Genomic DNA, 18,247 nt, shown 5'->3' with positions numbered 1-18,247 from the left:
ACTGTCAGTGTTATTACGCATTGCAAACCAGCCATCCAGCCAACTGAGCTAACCACCTTCACTAAATTAAGAAAGACATTTGAGATCAACTCTTCAGATTATATCAATCTGCATTGACAACTTATGTTATTTCTGGCAACCATTTATAACATGACGTGAATGATTTTTAAAAGAAGTACATTTAGTTTCTTTGCTATGTGTGTTTATTTGCAACAATGACCGGTGAGATAGAAGAGTAGAGAGCTCAGGAAAAGCTGTGGCTACAGGAACACCACTCCCTGCAAGTTCCCCTCCAAGCCACTCACCATCCAGACTTGGAAATATATCGCCGTTTCTTCAATCACTGGGTCAAAATCCTGAATCTATCTTCCAATGGCATTGTAGATCTACCTATAGTACGTGCACTTCAAAGGTTCAAGAAGGCAGCTTCTTAAGGGCAACTAGGGATGGGTATTAAATCCTGGCCCAGCCAGTGACACTTCTTGTCCCCTGCATGAACAAAAGAGCAGAGAAGTTTTAATGAATGTTTTCATTATGAAAGGTTTTGATTTGAGCTATAGGGAGAGGCTGAACAGGCTGGGACTGTTTTCTCTGAGGTGACCTGATAGAGATTTACAAAATTATGAGGGGCATGGATAGGGTAAATAGGCAAAGTCTTTTTCCTGGGGTGGGGGAGTCCAGAACTAGAGGACAGAGGTTTAGGGTGAGAGGGGAAAAAATATAAAAGAGACCTATGGGGCAACTTTTTCACAGAGAGTGGTATGTGTATGAAATGAGCTGCCAGAGGAAGTGGTGGAGGCTGATACAATTGCAAATTTAAGAGGCATTTGGATGGGTATATGAATAGGAAGGGTTTAGAGGGATATGGACCGGGGCTGGCAGGTGGGGCTAGATTGGGTAGGGATATCTGGTCGGCATGGACGGGTTGGACCGAAGGGTCTGTTTCTATGATGTACATCTCTATGACTCTAATAGAACAACTCCATTTTCTCTTCTGAACATTACTGAGGTAATGTACCCAGTAAGGGGTCATGCATCCAAGCTCAGTGCAAATTAGTCAGCTGGTGATTCCTGCATGTGGCTGAGACTGGGTCTTAAAGACAATAGCAGCACCTGCCCCAACACTCTTGTCAATAGAGGATTCAACCCAACCTCACTTTCTCGAACATAATCACTTCAGAGTTGGCTCTTCTTTTTTCCAGGCTGCATGCAGCACTGCACTACCTTGTGGTGTAACTGGGTCTTCAGTGATTAAGAGGAGATTATTGTGAGCCTCAATGTGAGAGGCCAGTGCCAGGATCTGGTCAGAACTGTCGTGGTCAGAGTGAAAAACCTGCCTGTTTATGGGGGTGACACTAATCCCAAGGCAGTGAGACTCAGCAGGAGGTGTTCTAGGACCCTACATGTTATTGAAAGCTGGATAAGAGACTGGTAGCTGCATGGGTCACTCAATATTTTCCCTGGCTTGGCAAAGACCGCTATTCTGGATTGGTGCGTCCAACAGACTCCATCCACTTGGACACCCCGTGTTGGTCTGTTACCCGCATTCAATCTCCATCTCCAACTGCTGCCGTGACGCTGACCACCTCAACCTGTGCACCCCTCCTCACCCACTCCAAACTCTCACCTTCGCAACGCACAGCCCTCCACTCCAACCCCAACCTCACCATCAAACCAGTGAACAAAGGGGTGCAGTGATAGTTTGGCGCACTGACCTGCGCAGTGCTGAAGCCAAGTGCCAACGCACAGTCACTCCTCCTACTGCCCCCTCAACCATGACCTCACCTCTCATCACCAAATAATCATCTCCCAGACTATCCATCATCACTTTAAGAGATCTCCCACCCACAGTCTCCAACATTATAATCCCGCACCACCCGGTTCTATCTCTTATCTAAAATTCACAAATCTGACACCTCCGTTGACCATCAACTCAGCCTGCTCCTGCCCCACCAAACTTATCTCCTCATATCTTCGCACTGTCTTGTACCCCATGGTCCAGGGTTTCCACAGATACATTCAGGACAGCACCCATGCCCTCTACCTCCTCCATGACCTTTGGTTCCCCATTTTCACTATGGACATCTAGTCCTTGTACATGTCCATCCGCCATGACGAAGGCCTCCATGCCCTCCGTTTCTTTGTCTCCCGCCAACCCAACCAGTCCCCTTCCAAAAATATACTCTTTTGATTGGCTGAACTGACCCTCAGCCTCAACAATTTCTCCTTAGAATCCTTCCACTTCCTTCAGACCAAAAGGGTAGCCATGGGGGGGTCACCCAAATGGGCCCCAGCTATGCCTGCCTCTTCATCGGGTATGTAGAACATTCCATCTTCTGCAGTTACACCAGCACCACTTCCCACCTTTTCCTCTACTACATTGATGAGTGTATCGGCGCCACCTTGTGCTCCCATGAGGAGGTTGAACAGTTCATCAACTTCACAAGCACCTGACCTCAAGTTTGCCTGGACCATCTCGGACACATCCATCCCCTTCCTGGACCTCTCCATCTCTATTTCCAGCGACTAATTCAACACGGATTTTACTTCAAACCCACTGACTTCCAACGTCAGTTGGACTCCCCCCACCCCACCTCCTGTAAAAACGCTACCACTTCCTCCCAATTCCTCTGCCTTCACCGCATCTGACCCCAGGAGGACCAATTCCACTCAGGAACATCTCAGTTGGCCTCTTATTTCAAGGACCACAATTTCCCCTCCCACGTGGTCAACAATGCCCTTGAGTGCATCTCCTTCACTTCCCGCACCTCTGCCCTTGAACCCCACCCCTCAAACCACAACAAGAAGCCCACTGTTCCTCACCTTCCACCCAAACAATCTCTGGATACAATGCATCATCCTCCACCATTTCCACCAACTACAGTCAGACCCTACCACCAGAGATATATTTCCCTCCCCATGTCCTATCAGCAATCCACAGAGAGTATTCCCTCCATAACTCTCTCATTAGGTTTTTAGAGCCCACAAACCCAGCTTCCACTCCTGGCACCTTCCCTTGCCACCATAACGTGTGTAAAACCTGCACCCACAACCCCACCCCCCACCCCTATCCAAGGCTCCAAAGGATTCTTCCACACCTGAGAGAGATTTTCCTGCACCTCAAACACCTCACCTATTGTGTCCATTGCTCTCTATGTGATCTCCTCTACATTGGGGAGACAGAACGCCAACTTGCGGAATGTTTCATAGAACATCTTTGGGAGACATGGACTAAACAACGCCACTGCCCTGTGGCCGACCACTTCAAATCTCCCTCCCACTCCCTTAAGGACATGCAAGTCCTGGGCCTCCTCCACTGTCATATCCTAAACACCCGACAACTACGCCTCATCTTTCGCCTTGGGACCCTCCAACTACATGGAATCAATGTCAATTTCACCAGTCTCCTCATCTCCCCTCCCCCCCACCATATCCCAGATCCAACTTGGCACCGCCCACTTGATCTGTCCTACCTGTCCATCTTCCTTCCCACCTATCCACTCCACCCTCCACCCCAATCTATCAGCATCACACCCCACCTCCATCTACCTAACGCATTCCTACCTACCGTCCCCCCACTCCCATTTATCTCTCAGCTCGCTTCGGCTCCCCCCTGCATTCCTGATGAAGAGCTTATGCTTGAAATGTCAACTCTCCTGCTTCTTGGATGCTGCCTGACAAGCTGTGGTTTTCCAGCACCACATTTTTTGACCCTGTCTAACCAAGTCCAGTCTCCTCAATCTTTTGTAGATTGACCAGCTATGGTGAGGTTGTCTTGCGAGGAGGGTTTGAATAGATTAGACCCATACCCATTGGAATTTACAAGAATGAGAGGTGACCTTATTGAAACATACAAGACCTTCGAGGACTTGACAGGGTGGATATGGAAAAGTTATTTCCCCTTGCTGGAAAGTCTAGGACCATAGGGCATAGTTTCAGAATGAAGGGTCACACATTTAGGCAGAGATGAGGAGGAAATTGTTTTCCCAGAGAAATTGTATTCTTATGGTTGTTCTCCTGCCCTGCAGAATGGGATATGCCAGGCTGCAAAGCACAGCACATAAGTTGTAAGTCACGTAGAGAGGACCAGCCTGACAGTTGTTCTTCTACAGTATTGTTGTTGTGGCATCCCTAAAATGTAATGTTTGTTGTAGCTGGTGTATGCAGGCTGTACTGTGATGTTAGCTGCAGGTCATTTGGTGCTTGTAGACATAAATGATGTTTAGTTGACCTACTTCGATGGAGATATTCCATCTGATCTCTGGTCTCTTACATCTTTACTAAGGTTTTCCTTGATGTAGGCAACCAAGTTGTGAGTCTTGTTATCTCTGCTTACAATAGGTCAGTAGAACATAGAAAAGTACAGCACAGAACAGGCCCTTCGGCCCATGATGTTTTGCCTCGGATTATTCCTAATCTAAAATAAATTAACGTAACCTATGCACCCCTCAATCCACTGCTATCCATGTGCATGTCCAGTAGTCGCATAAATGTCCCTAATGACTCTGCTTCCACCACCACTGCTGGCAACGCATTCCATGCATTCACAACTCTCTGCGTAAAGAACCTACCTCTGACGTCTCCTCTATACCTTCCTCCTAATATCTTCAAACTATGACCCCTTGTGCCAGTCAATCCTGCCCTGGGGAAATGTCTCTGGCTATTGATTCTATCCGTGCCTCTCATTACCTTGTATACCTTGATTGGGTCACTTGTCTTCCTCCTTCTCTCCAGAGAGAAAAGTACTAGCTTAGTTAACCTCTCTTCATAAGCATCCTGGTAAACCTTATTTGCACCCTCTCCAAAGCGTCCGTATCTTTCCTATAATAGGGTGGCCAGAACTGGACACAATATTCCAAGTGTGGTCTCACCAGGGTTTTGTAGAGCTGTAGCAAAACCTCACGGTTCTTAAACTCGATCCCCCTGTTAATGAAAGCCAAAACACCATATGCTTTCTTAACAACCCTATCCACTTGGGTGGCAATTTTGAGGGATCTATGCACTTGAACACCAAGATCCTACTGTTCCTCCACACTGCCAAGAATCCTGTATTTAATCCTATATTCAGCATTCAAGTTAGACCTTCCAAAATGTATCACTTCACATTTATCCAGGTTGAACTCCATCTGCCATTTCTCAGCCCAGCCCTGTATCCTGTCTTTGTCTCGCTGCAGCCTGCAATAGCCCTCGATACTATCAATGGCACCTCCAACCTTTGTGTCATTGGCAAATTTACTAACCCAACCCCAACCTCCTCATCCAAGTCATTTATAAAAACTACAAAGAGCAGAGGCCCAAGAACAGAGCCCTGCAGGACACCACTCAACATTGACCTCCAAGTAGAATACTTTCCATTTACAACTACTCTCTGCCTTCTGTTAGCCAACCAATTCTGAATCCAGACAGCCAAATCTCTTTGCACCTGATTTTATGAATGTGGGGTTCCTACCAGGGGGAACCTTATCAAATGCCTTGCTATACACCACTAGGTAAAAACAATGACTGCAGATGCTGGAAACCAGATTCTGGATTAGTGGTGCTGGAAGAGCACAGCAGTTCAGGTAGCATCCGGGAAGCAGTAAAATCTTTGCCCGAAACATCGATTTTACTGCTCCTCGGATGCTGCCTGAACTTCTGTGCTCTTCCAGCACCACTAATCCAGAATCTGGTTTCCAGCATCTGCAGTCATTGTTTTTATCTTGCTATACACCACATCCGCTGCTCAACCTTCATCGACCTGTGTCAACACCTCCTCAAAGAACTTGATAAGATATTTGAGGCATGACCTGCCCCTCACAAAGCCATGCTGACTGCCTTTAATCACGCTATGCTTTTCCAAATAGTCATAAATCGTATCCCTCAGAATTCTTTCCAAAACCTTGCTGACCACAGATGTAAGACTGACTGGTCTGTAATTGCCAGGGATTTCTCTATTACCCTTCTTGAAAAGAGGAACAACATTCGCCTCCTTCCAATCCTCTGGTACGACACCCGTGGAGAGTGAGGAAGCAAAGATCTTCGCCAGTGGCTTAGCAACCTCCTTTCTCGCTTCCTGGAACAACCTAGGATAAATCTGATTCAGCCCTGGATCTTAATGTTTTACAAAGTTTCCAGCACATCAACTTCATCAATCTTGATCTGTTCAAGCCTATGTTCCAGCTCCTCAAAGTTCTCATTTGCAACAAGTTCCCTTTCCTCAGTGAAAACTGAAGCAAAAAACTCATTTAGAGCTTCCCCTATCTGCTCAGACTCCATGCACAAGTTCTCTATGCTATCCCTGAACGGCCCTACCTTCTCCCTGATCATTCTCTTATTCCTCATGTATGAGTAAAATGCCTTTGGGTTCCCCCCGATCCTTCTTGCCAAGCTTTCCTCATGCCCCCTCCTGGCTCTCCCCAGTCCATTTCTGAGCTATTTTCTAGCAAGCCTGTAATTCTCTAAAGCTGTGCTGGACCCTTGCTTCCTCCACCTTACATACGTTGCCCTCTTCCTTTTGACAAGAAGCTCCTCTGTTCTCGTCATCCAAGGTTCCTTAATCTTACCCTTTCTTGCCTGTCTTAGAGGAACAAATCTGTGCATCATTCACAACAACTGCTCCTTGAACAATCTCCACATGTCTATTGTGCCCTTGCTGTGGAACAATTGGTCCCAATCTGTACTTGGTGAAAGTGAGGACTGCAGATGCTGGAGATCAGAGTCAAGATTAGAGTGGTGCTGGAAAAGCACAGCAGGTCAGACAGCATCTGAGCAGCAGCAAAATTGATGTTTCGGGCAGGAGCACTTCGTCAGGAATGATGAAGGGCTCCTGCCCAAAACATCAATTTTCCTGCTCCTCAGATGCTGCCTGACCTGCTGTGCTTTTCCAGCACCACTCTAACCTTGACCCCAAACTGTACTTCCCAACTCCTGTCCATAGCTTCATAATTTCCTTTTCCCCAATTAAAATCTTCCCTTGGTAACTGCTCCTTTCCCTCTCCATGTTTATGGTAAATGTGAGGCAGTTATGGTCACTGTCACCAAAGTGTTCTCCCACCATGGAATTTGACACCAGTCCTGGTTCACTGCTGAGCACCCAATCCAAAGTGGCCTCTTCCCTTGTCAGCCTGTCTACACAGTATCCAGGAATGTGAAGTCAAAGTCTGGCATAGTCCATCAACTGGGGTCTTTATAGGTGACAGTGTCCACATTCTTGTCAGAGAATATGTTTGTGAGTAATTCACATTATGACTAGGGTATGCCTCAACACTGAACTGCTGTACTGTTTTCACTGGTCTTATGAAAGCACGAATTAGGAGCAGGAGTAGATCACTTGGCCCTTTAAGTCTGCTCTGCCATTCAATAAGATCATGGTTGATCTGATTTTAATCTCAACTTTCCATATCTCCAATCATCTTTCATCCCCTTGGTAATCAAGAATCTACTTACCTCTGACTTAAAAAATATTTAAAGATGCTGCATCCACTGCATTTTTGAGGAAGGGAATTCCAAAGATTCACAACTCTCTGATAGGAAAAAAATGTGACCCTACCTCTGAGTTCGGTGACCCAGGTTCAGGTTCCACCTACTCCAGAGGTATTTTATCACATCACTGATCAGGATGATTTAAAAACATCTTTAATAAATAGCTTTAACTGGCATATCATATGGAGGCTCCCTCCCTTTTGTAGTTTCTTCATTTCCTTCACCTTTCTCCACATCAATGGGCATCAGCTGTGGCCAGATCATCATTATTCTGCATCTTACTCCAGAGACCTAAGCAAAAGTCCTGACTGTCACTCCAATGCACTACGGAGGATATGCCACATCATTGCAAGTTCCTTCATGTTTAGAAATGCTTTGACACACCATTGGAGTAGATGGGTCTTGCTCACTCAGAGGCAGGGACACTACCACTGCTCCACACGATCCCTCCCTTCAGTTCTGGAATTAAGAAGACCATGAAACTATTTCCGATTGTCAGAAAAACCCACCTCGTTCACTAATGTGCTTCAGGAAGGAAATCTGCTGTCCTTATCTGACCTGGCCTACACATGACTCCAGATCCACAGCAATGTGATTGACTCTTCACTTCCCGATGAAATTAGTCAGGAACAGAAAAATAAACGCTGGCCAGCCAGCGACACCCGCATCCCACGAGTGAATTAGAGACATGTTGCTGTGTGCATGTGTTTGTTTTCTCCACCCCTGGATGAAAACCCGATACTGTCCGCCGACATTTAATGTGTATGCTGGGGGCGGGGCTGTAGGTGCCAGATGTGCCCTTTAAGGCGGGCGGACTGGTCCTCCACTATCCCAGGATGCTCGGCGCGGCGCTTGGTAACAGCGCCATTTGCAGGGCTCCGAGGTGAGCGGCGTCTTCAACTTTTCTTTCATCTCCTTCGCCTTTTGTTCTCTCTCCGTCCTTGCGCTGCCGCAAGCCCTGTATTTGACGGAAGGGAGGGAAGGGAAGGGAAGGGGCCGGTAGCTCATCGGCCGGGGGCTGTCCCGGGGGTCGGAGGAATACCCCCACCCCCGGGGAATCTGAGCCTTCACCCCCATCTCCTGGGGAGACTGATCCTCACCCTCTAGGATATATAATCTCGCAAGACCAATCCCCCCCCCCCCCCCCCCCCCCCACTTCCGATGGTCTGACCTGTTTCCCCCAGTCTCACCGCCTGGGGACCCTGATCTCTCTCCTCCCTACCCCCCCCCCCCCCCCCCGCCCCCGATCCTAATCTCTTCTCCTTCCCCCATAACCTCTTGAAGAACCTGATATGCCCCCTCCCCCCCCCACTCCCTGGGGAGCCTAAACTCTTCCCCCTCCGCCCCCACTCCCAGCAAGCCTGAATTCTCACTTCCCCCAGCCCCCCCCCCCCCCCCCACAGGGGAGCCTGATCTCCTCTCCCCCAAAAAACCCCTGGGGAGCCTGATCTCTCCCTTACCCCTATACCTCCTTGGAGAATGTCATGATCTCAATTCTCCCCACCCCAACCCCTGGGATGTATTATCCACCCCCTCCCCCCAGGGGGAATCTGTCTCTCCCACGCTGCCTGGAGAGTCTGATCTCTCAACCCTCCCGGCCGTCTGGGGAGTCTGATCTCCCCTCTTCAACTCCCTGAGAAATCTGCTCTCCCATCCTGGAGTCTGATTTCACCCACCACCTGGTGCAGTCTGATGCTCCTAAAACACCTGGTGTGGCCTGATGCTCTAGCCATCCCCAGGGAGTCTGATTATATCTTGCTGTCAAGAAATCTGATTGTGCTCCACCTTCAAGCCATTTTGGGGAGACCATTCACCCACCTCACTAGGCACCATCTTGAGGTGTCTGATGTCTCCCATCCCTCCCTCCCAGTGAGCTGTTGACCTCCATGATGCAGACTGTTTTATTGCCACTTTCATTGGTGTCTGATTGCTGCCCCATCCCTCCTCGGAGGGTCTCACCCCTGTCTTCGCTAGCCCCATCATCCCCACTCTCCCAGTCCCAACTTTGGACTCTGAACCCATCTTTTTCAAACTTCTTTTAAAAGAACTACTCTTCCCTTGAGGGTTTTTAAAGATTATTATATGGAGGGGTAGACAAAGATGTATCTCACTCCCAGGATGGTTGTAATGCATGTTGCCATTAGATACATAAGTTTTCAAAGAGGAGTATTTTTATTTTTCTTTGAGTGGTGTGTAATACCATTTGGCTTAAAATATACTCGTCAAAAGGTAGCATGAATCTTGAAGTCTGTATTTCACATTTCTTCGCAACTTGCTCTCTTGCAAATCTTAGTCAACCTTTCTACGGTATCTTTTTGATCGTTCACAATAATGTTCTTTATTTATGTTATGTTTTGCTCTCTTTGTAATCTTGAATGAATTGTGTGAACTGATTTATTTAAGATGTCTTTTTTCCTGAGGAAGGTTAAACAATGATATAAGTATGTTGTCTATGGGATTGTGTACAAACGAACTCTTGATGCTAACTGCAAAGGAAGCTTTATCCATACGCCTGTTTGTCTAATTAGCAATGAGAGATTTTCGAGCCACATTATAACACAGCACAGATGTTATCAATTTAGCTTTGAATGTTGGTATCCGGAGGCTTTGTATGTAGTAGGTAACTTTCACAACAATCTTTCACATGCTTCCTGCTGAGGGGGAAATGCTGCTTTTTAAAACAAAACTTCTGGGATTGTGTCGGCATACTCAATGACGTTTGCCATATGCTGTTGTGTTGAAGCCTGAATTTAGATTCCCGACTCCTCTTGATCAAAGTGATACAAGTAAATAAAAGGATCTTTCCAATCAGTGTTCCATTGAATCCCTGTAGTATGGAAAGAGGCTGTTCAGCCCATTGTGTCAGCATCGACCATCCAAAGAGCAACCCACCCAGACCCACCTCCCTCCCTTTATTTATCACATTTACCATGGCTAATCTATCCTGCCTGCACACCACGTGGCAACTTTGTACAGCCAGTTCACATAACCTGCACATATTTGGACTGTGGGAGGAAACTGCAGCACCAGGCAGTCATAGGGAGATGATACAAACTTCAAATACACTGTCACTCAAGGCTGGAAATTAACCAAGTCACTGGCACTGTGAAGCAGTAATGCTAACCTCTGCGACGTCATACCAATGTTATCTCGCACATATGTGAGTCATGAAAAAGAGTAGTTTTACTGAGTTTATTTTGGTGGTAAGATGAAAATTAAATCTCATTGCTGTATGGAAGGGACTATTAGGCTCACTGGAAATGTGATTTACTTGAAGTTTGGCATGTATAAAATGTCCTGGAAAAAGTGCCTTTTGTTTATTTGATTGAATTTTTGACATTTTTGTCTCCAACTGAAACTGTGGCATTAAATATATTCTGTGATTTCAAAGCATAACCTTTACTAGCTACCAAAGGACTTCAGTGTGTAACCTCTGAAAATATAGAAAGGTCCTACAAAAAGTAAAGGATCCTATTGCATTAATAAGTTTTTTTAAAATCTCCTTTCTAATGTTCCTTGACAAATATCACTGAAAATAGTTTCTCTGGTTTTCCATCTTCTTACTACTTTTGTTTAGGAATAAAAAATATTGCGAAGTGAGGAAGATTTTCTTTGCTCAAAAGATTGTGAATTTTGAAATTGTTTAGTCCAGAGAACTGTGGAATTTCCATAATTGTGTATGTTTAAGTCCTGATTTTTATTTTCATATGCAAATGGAGTTAAGGTATACTCAATTTATTTAGAGTTTTGGCTGAAACAGCATTTATTGTCCATCCTAAATGTGCTTTAGAATGTGATGGTAACCTGCTTTGAACTGCTGAAGTTTGTTTGGTGAAGTGGGTGGGGGGGATATTTCAGGAACTTGGCCCAGTGACATTAAAAGAATGGCAATGTATTACCATATTGGGAGTGTGAGTGGTTTGGGGAGAATTATACTGGTAGTGGTGTACCAGTGTCTTCTCTTCTGGATTGTAGTAGTCATGGGTTTAAAAGTTGCTGTCAAAGAAACCTTGGTGAAATTTCTTCATGTCATCTGGTAAATCATGTACACTGCTGTTGCTATGCATCATTGGAGGGGGTGAATGTTTGCTCGTGGATATGGTGCTAGTCAAGTGGTTTTATTTTGATAATAAAAGCATAACTTAGAAATAAAAGTTCAAATGTGGAGAACAAAGGGTTGGTTCTAACTTGGACGTTTTTCTTCTGTGAGCATTCTTTTTGGGTTTGTCACAAAGCTGATTTCTTAAAGTTGCTGTGCCTTGCCTTGTCAGTGTGGTAGAATCTTGTTCAATTTGAATTTACATTCACTGGCATTACCATCACTGAATTCGTCCACAATCCCGGGAGGTAACATTTACCAGAAACTCCACTGGATCACCCACAAAAATACTGTAGCTGCAAGATCAGATCAGAAACTAGAAGTCATGCAACGAATGACTAGCCTTCTGTCTTCCTCCAAAGGCTGTCCACCATCTACAAGGCATAAGACAGGAGTGTGATGGAGTGCTCAGCATTTCCCTGGATGAGTGCAGCTCGAATAACATTCAAGAAGCTTGACACTATCTTGGACACACCAGCCTGCTTGGCTGGCACCACATCCATTCCTACTACCATCAACGCTCAGAAGCTGCAGTGTGTATCATCTACAAAATGAACTGAAAAATTCCAAGGCCCCTTAGCATCATCCAAACCCACAAACTTTACCATGTAGAAGGACAAAGGCACCAGATGTGTGGGAACACTTCCATCTGCGAGTTCCTGTTCAAGCCACTGAGAAATATATTGCCACTCCTTTTGGGTTTTTGGATAAAAATGGTTGAACTCACTCCTTAACAGCATTGTGAGTATTCCTACAGGAAGTGGACTACAGTAGTTCAAGAAGACAGCTCACCACCATGACCTTGAGCACTTAGGGTCTGGTGATCAATGCTGTTCCAGCCAGTGACATGCATGTTCCAAGAATGAATTTTTAAGAAAAAAATGTTATTGGCTGGTCCTAAGACAATGCACAGGTCAGTACCCTTTGAAAGTGGAAATTGTTATTTCCCTTCCTGGTTAATACACTTAGTACTTTATCTGATGATTCACTGCCCGCAAATTTGTGTACTCATGAGCTTGGCACCAGTCCCTTTGTTTTTGTTTACCCCCTTGACTCATCTGGTCAGACTGCGTGGTCTTGTGTGATACATAGTGACATCGGAGTGATTTTTTTAAACTTTTTTTTGTTATCCATAGGAAGTCCATGTCACTGTGTCTTGAAAATAAAGTACCAGTCAGCAACTAGAAATTGCTGTACAATACTATCTCGTAAGCTGACTGTCTTTGCTGGGAAAAGTCGAGCGCCAGCTTTGTGTTGATGTGGCGGTACTTTCAATGTGGAACCTAGGCTGAAACTGTTGTGGGTTAGGTAGTTTTTATTATCCACATTTAAAATCGTGTAGCTGAATGCTCACACATCTGCAACTTTTGATATGTTGTAGAGATTTTTTTTTGTCATGGTTTATGCAACACAAACTAAATCTTCAATTTACTGTCGGTGCACTTCTGTACATGAATGTCATCTAATTGGATTGCTAAGCTGTATGAAAAACACATAGCATGATTTTCATAGTGTGATGAGTATCAGCATGATACCATGGCAGCCTCCTCAACTCTGATCCCAGTGCACACTGACTTAATGAGCTCCCTGCCCAAGCAACATCTTGATTTTAAAATTGAGTAGGCAAAGAAGTGGCAGATGGAAAAATATGTGGGAAAGTGTGAGGTTGGTAGGAAGGAAAGAGACATAGACAATTTTCTAAACGGAAAAGGCTTCGGAAATCTTCAGAGGGACTTCAGAGTCCTGGTTCACAATTCTCTTAAGGTTAACAACCAGCTCTGTTGGCAGTTAAGAAGGCAAATGTAATGTTACCATTCATGTCAAGAGGGTTGGAAGACAAAGGCAGAGATGGACTGTTGAGATTGTATAACCCTGTGGCTAGACAATATTTGGAATATTGTGAACACTTTCGGGCTCCAGTTATCAGGAAGGATGTGCTTACGTTGGATGAGATCCAGAGGAGATTTACAAGAATGATACTGGGGGTGAAGGGCTCGTCATATGAGGAGCAGTTGAAAACTCTGAATCTGTATTTCATGGACAAAATTAAAAGTCACGCAACAGCAGGTTATAGTCCAACAGTTTTATTTGGAAGCACTGGCTTTCAAAGCACTACAGGCAACTACCAGCCGATCTGACCAAATTATTGTGTGATTTTTTTTTCTTATAACTTTGTTCACTCCAGTCCAACACCAGCACCTCCAAGTCATGTATTTGATGGAGTTTCGAAGGATGGGGGTTGGGGGAATCTGATTGAAACTTTCAGACTGCTAAGAGGCCTGGATAGAGTGGACATGAGGAAGATGTTTCCACTAGTAATGGAGACTAGGACCTGAGGGCACAGGCTCAGAGTGAACTGACAACCCTTTAGAACTGAAGAGAGGAGGAATTTCTTCAGCCAAAGTGTGATGAATCTGTAGAAATCATTGCCATTGAGGACAAGTCAGTTCGTGTGTTTTAACTCCGATAGATATATGTTCTTGATTAATAGGGGATCAAGGGTTATTGGGAGAAGGCAGGACAATGGGTTTGAGAAACATCAGCCATGATTGAGTCTGCTGTGCCATTTAGTAAGCGAAATAGCCTAAATCTGCTCTTGTATCTTTATAGCCTTATGTCATCTTCATTTTCCAATTCTTTCATGGCCTCACCCCTCTCCTCTCCCCCCCCCCCCCCCCACAGCCAACCACCCACATCATGGCCAGCCCCCGCCCCCACCTTTGGTTCTGCCTTCACTAGATCTTCGGAATCCCATCCATACATCCGTCAACCCCTCCCACGTCAGTACAGAGTTTGTTGAAAACCTACCTCGTTACCGATCTAAGTACCTCCAAATGTGGCCTAAGTTCCTCTATAATAATCCCCTGAAGCACTTTAGAATGTAATACGTTAGCGCAGCTTGCTAAGCTAACCCTTCAATACACAAAGAGTCCTGAATTGTTTGAAGCACCAACCTCCAAGACGAAAATGAAATCGATAGCCTAGCTTTCTGTTTGGGTAGATACAGATGAATTTGTTATCCTATTCAAATAAGAACATGCAGTGTTCATGGTATCTGGTCATTTTTATCACAACCAGAACTGTCTGAAATGGTAATTTATCTCTTTTAATGTTCATGGCATTTGAGTGGGCAAGCAGCTGTTGTGTTTGCTGTCATAACAGCTGAGTACACTGTAGTTAGGGAAATGCTGAAGCCATGAAAGATGTTGTGTCTGTGCAAATATTTTGTTTTTATTTCACCCTTAATGTTTGGTCAGTGCTGAAAGACAGCCAGATGTCCCATGGCTTTGAATTTTATGCCTTTGTCCAGCATTATTTTCTACTTGTATGACATGTAACAAAGACATCCTTAATGATGAATGTTTACTTTCGCATATGATACGAGTATGGCCACTTGACAATAGATTGCAATGAGAGTTGCATTTCTTCCTAACAGTATACTAATGAAAGAATCCAGTAACTACTTTTCTCTATCTGCATAGTGTATAACAACTCTCCCAAAATCTAATTGTGGCATCAATGGCAATTGTTTGTAGTCTGTGAATTGTATTATCATATTATCATTGGTGTACTGCCCTGTCTTCCACTTCTTTCTCCACTTCCTCTCCTGAAGGCACTGTCTTCAATAGAGTACAGTTTTGGGGATGCTGGCAATTCTCCAGTTCCTTGTTCTAGCAGCACCTTTCTGAAAAACATCATTCTGTATTTATATGTCAAAAACTTATAATTCAAACAAATGTTATGACTTCCAATGCACCATCCTACTTATAGTTGTCTATTTTTTTGGGGGGAGTTAGGAAGCTAGATTTACAAAACAATCTTAAGATTGTTAAGGGGGTAAAAAATAGGAAATTCCTACCAAGGCAATCAGGGATCCAGGAATCAGTGACCATGACACGTGCCCTTATCCCATCTCATTTTTAGCTATTTCCATAGCTCGCAAGGAATTCATCCAGACCCTCTTAAATAGTTGTGGTCAATCTGCATTCTCTGTGAGCACTGGCTTCTTATCTATACTTGCATAAATTGTGTACATGGTTCCTTGTAACTAATAGTTCAAACAGCCTACCTAAAATCGCAGCAGCAGTCTTAACGCTACTTTAAACATTTTCAGCTGCCCAGAGCCAATATTTTATGGCTGATAAGACTCTGTTTTGTAAGTTTGATAGCTTTGAAACTAAGGATCATTTTATAGGCCTTTTTTTTTCAAACCTATTTCAGGCCTCTATGCTATTGATCTTTTTTGAGCATGAAAACCGAACACCGAATTCTAGATGTGGTTTAATTAAAGCCTCATGCAAGTACACTCTTTTATTGTGAATTTTTTTTTCCTTATTCTATCTCCAGACCTTCTCTTGCCTCACTGTAGTCATTGCGTGTGTTCAGAACTGTAATCCTTTCATGCTCGAAGGTTCTGTTCTGTACCAAACTTGGAAGGTTCAAGCCTGTGTTTATGGCATTATTACTATCCACATGATTTTAGACATGTTAAATGCTATATGTCCCATTTCCCATTGCAGGACCAATATTTCTTGGTCAAATTGTAACAATGTTCATCTGTGACACCAGACCTTGATTTTCCAAAGATATGGTTTGCTGGGCTGAAATTCTTTCGCTGTTCCATAATTTGGAAATTTAGTGACCAGTTGCCACTCAGCTGAGATCACTTTGTTTTTGTCTTTGTCTTTTTCTTTATTCTATGTTTGTGAAGTCCAACTTTAAATTGGGACAAAGATTATCTTAAGCAGAAACTTAATTTTGTCAGAAACTGTGTTTGCACAATTGGAATGGTGCAAATTAGCCCAAGCCTATTTCTGCAAATACTCTTCAATATTCCAACAATCAGTTAATATTCTTGGTTATTTATCTGCACAAGCTGATGCTGTGCAGGTAAGACAGCAAGTGGGATTTAAATTCATTTCAACATTTAGAGTTAAAAGCCAGTCTCAATAATGGTAACTATGAAATGGTCGTCGTTTGTTGTGAAGGACTGTGCCCTAAAAGGTTCATATTGCACGTGTTAATTGTCCTTCTGTGAAATTGCCCTGCCAATAAAAACAAATGGTGGCATCCAAAGAAGGACAATACAACAGTGAAAGGGACAGAATGATGTTACTGGCAGGGGTTCTATGCATGCGTATTTCACACATGTGTAATAAGCGTTTCTGAGGGGTCAGCACACATTCTCTTTGTAAAACCTACCCAATTCGTTTGTTCTTTAGAGAAGGAAATCTGTCATCTTTAACTGAACTGGCTTGCATGTGCCATGTGTAATGTGACAGGTTCTTAACTGTCCTCAAAGTGCTGAGCAAGTTTCTCAGATTTTAAGAATAGTGTGATTTAGTTGAGAATTGCTTTGTCTAGATTTGTATTATCTGAAGCATTATGCTTCCAGCCTTATTGGGGCATGGAATACAACCTATGAAATCATGTGGACTGTAACACTATAAATGAGTGAAATGTCATTGGCTAAAATATCTCTGGCGAATGGGAAGAAGCTGCTTTTTTTTAAGGAAAAAAACCTTGCTTCAGAGAGTAAACACAGTTCCAACATTTCATATTTGCTCTGCTATCCTTTAATCAAGGAAATATTGCTGACTTTTGCATTTGAGCTAATGATAAGATAATCTGCGTGCTGCACGTGGAGAAGGAAAGTGCTATGTTCAATTGTCACATGTATGAGCTAATCACTTTTTGCAGCACAGGGCACCTCTCCTAATGTAGATCCTAAATCATCATCTATGGCGGATAATTTATTTATTGTCAGGGTGCGAATGGCACAAATAAAGCTTGCATCTATTTCTCAACCCTAATTTGGATGGCTTGATGGGCCTTTCCACAAGGTGTTTGGAGTTAACCAAGATGATGTGGCATTGGAATATACACGTAATGGATAAGGATGGCTGATTTTTCGTCTCTCAAAGGCAACAAAGTAGTTGAAGATTTCTTACAACAATCCAACGGCTTTGTGGTCATTTTGCTGATTATCAGCATTTTAAAAAAATTTCCAGGATTTTAAACTCCACTCAAGTTGTTAGCTTTGTAAAGTTGGGTTTGATTTTACATTCTTGAGTTGTTAGCTCAGGCCTCTGAACCAGAAGGCTCTTAGTGTAGCTAGTATGCTGCATATGATATTTGAAATCCTGTGTAAATGTAACAGTACTAAAGCTGCTGATCTGTTAACTTTGCAGTTTGTGTGGATCATTATTGCTGCTGTTGGCAGCAGGTCCTGATGAAGTTATGTGGACAAAATGCAATCGAAGATATATTGAGCTGGAAGACTCTAAATGGATGAGCCACTGAAAGATGAATGCTGTCCATCTGCTATGACAATTAGAGCTTGAGGTTGCAAATGGCTTGCAAAATGCCTTTGGAGCAAAGTTAGGCATGCCAGGCAAGAATTTCTGCTTGAGTTAAGTGTATGGAAAATCTAACTTCCTTAATGAGAGGAGCTAAAAACATAGGGGTGGAATACAGATAAATGGGGAAGAAGACAGTAAATAAGGGAATAACCAAGAAAAGAAATGCACATTTTGATAGAAATAGGGAAATAAATGTTACTGCTTAGAAATAAATATGAAAAAAATCTATGAAACCCAATGGAATCATTTATTCCAGATCTGCATGGGATTACTGTATATTTAATTCCAAAATGAAATTAATTTTTAAAGTAAGTATGGTTGGAAT

The 18,247-nt window shown here is 43.7% G+C and overlaps 1 protein-coding gene across 2 annotated transcripts in view; it reads left to right on the top strand.

Annotated features, from left to right (window-relative positions):
* The first annotated feature begins 8,298 nt into the window (after window positions 1-8,298).
* Window positions 8,299-18,247, top strand: part of nktr (natural killer cell triggering receptor) — a 234,456-nt gene continuing 224,507 nt past the window's right edge. Inside the window, exon 1 of one of the 2 annotated variants that reach the window (XM_072576348.1) lies at window positions 8,299-8,344. The gene's annotated coding sequence lies outside the window, so the exon portion shown is untranslated. The remainder of the gene's footprint in view (window positions 8,345-18,247) is intronic. The other variant, XM_072576349.1, reaches the window with a different exon arrangement.

This window comes from Chiloscyllium punctatum, chromosome 8 (genome assembly GCF_047496795.1).
Source record: "Chiloscyllium punctatum isolate Juve2018m chromosome 8, sChiPun1.3, whole genome shotgun sequence".
Lineage (NCBI taxonomy): Eukaryota > Metazoa > Chordata > Chondrichthyes > Orectolobiformes > Hemiscylliidae > Chiloscyllium > Chiloscyllium punctatum.
The sequence above is the reverse complement of the archived record's forward strand: the minus strand, read 5'-3'. Positions and strand labels throughout refer to the sequence as shown.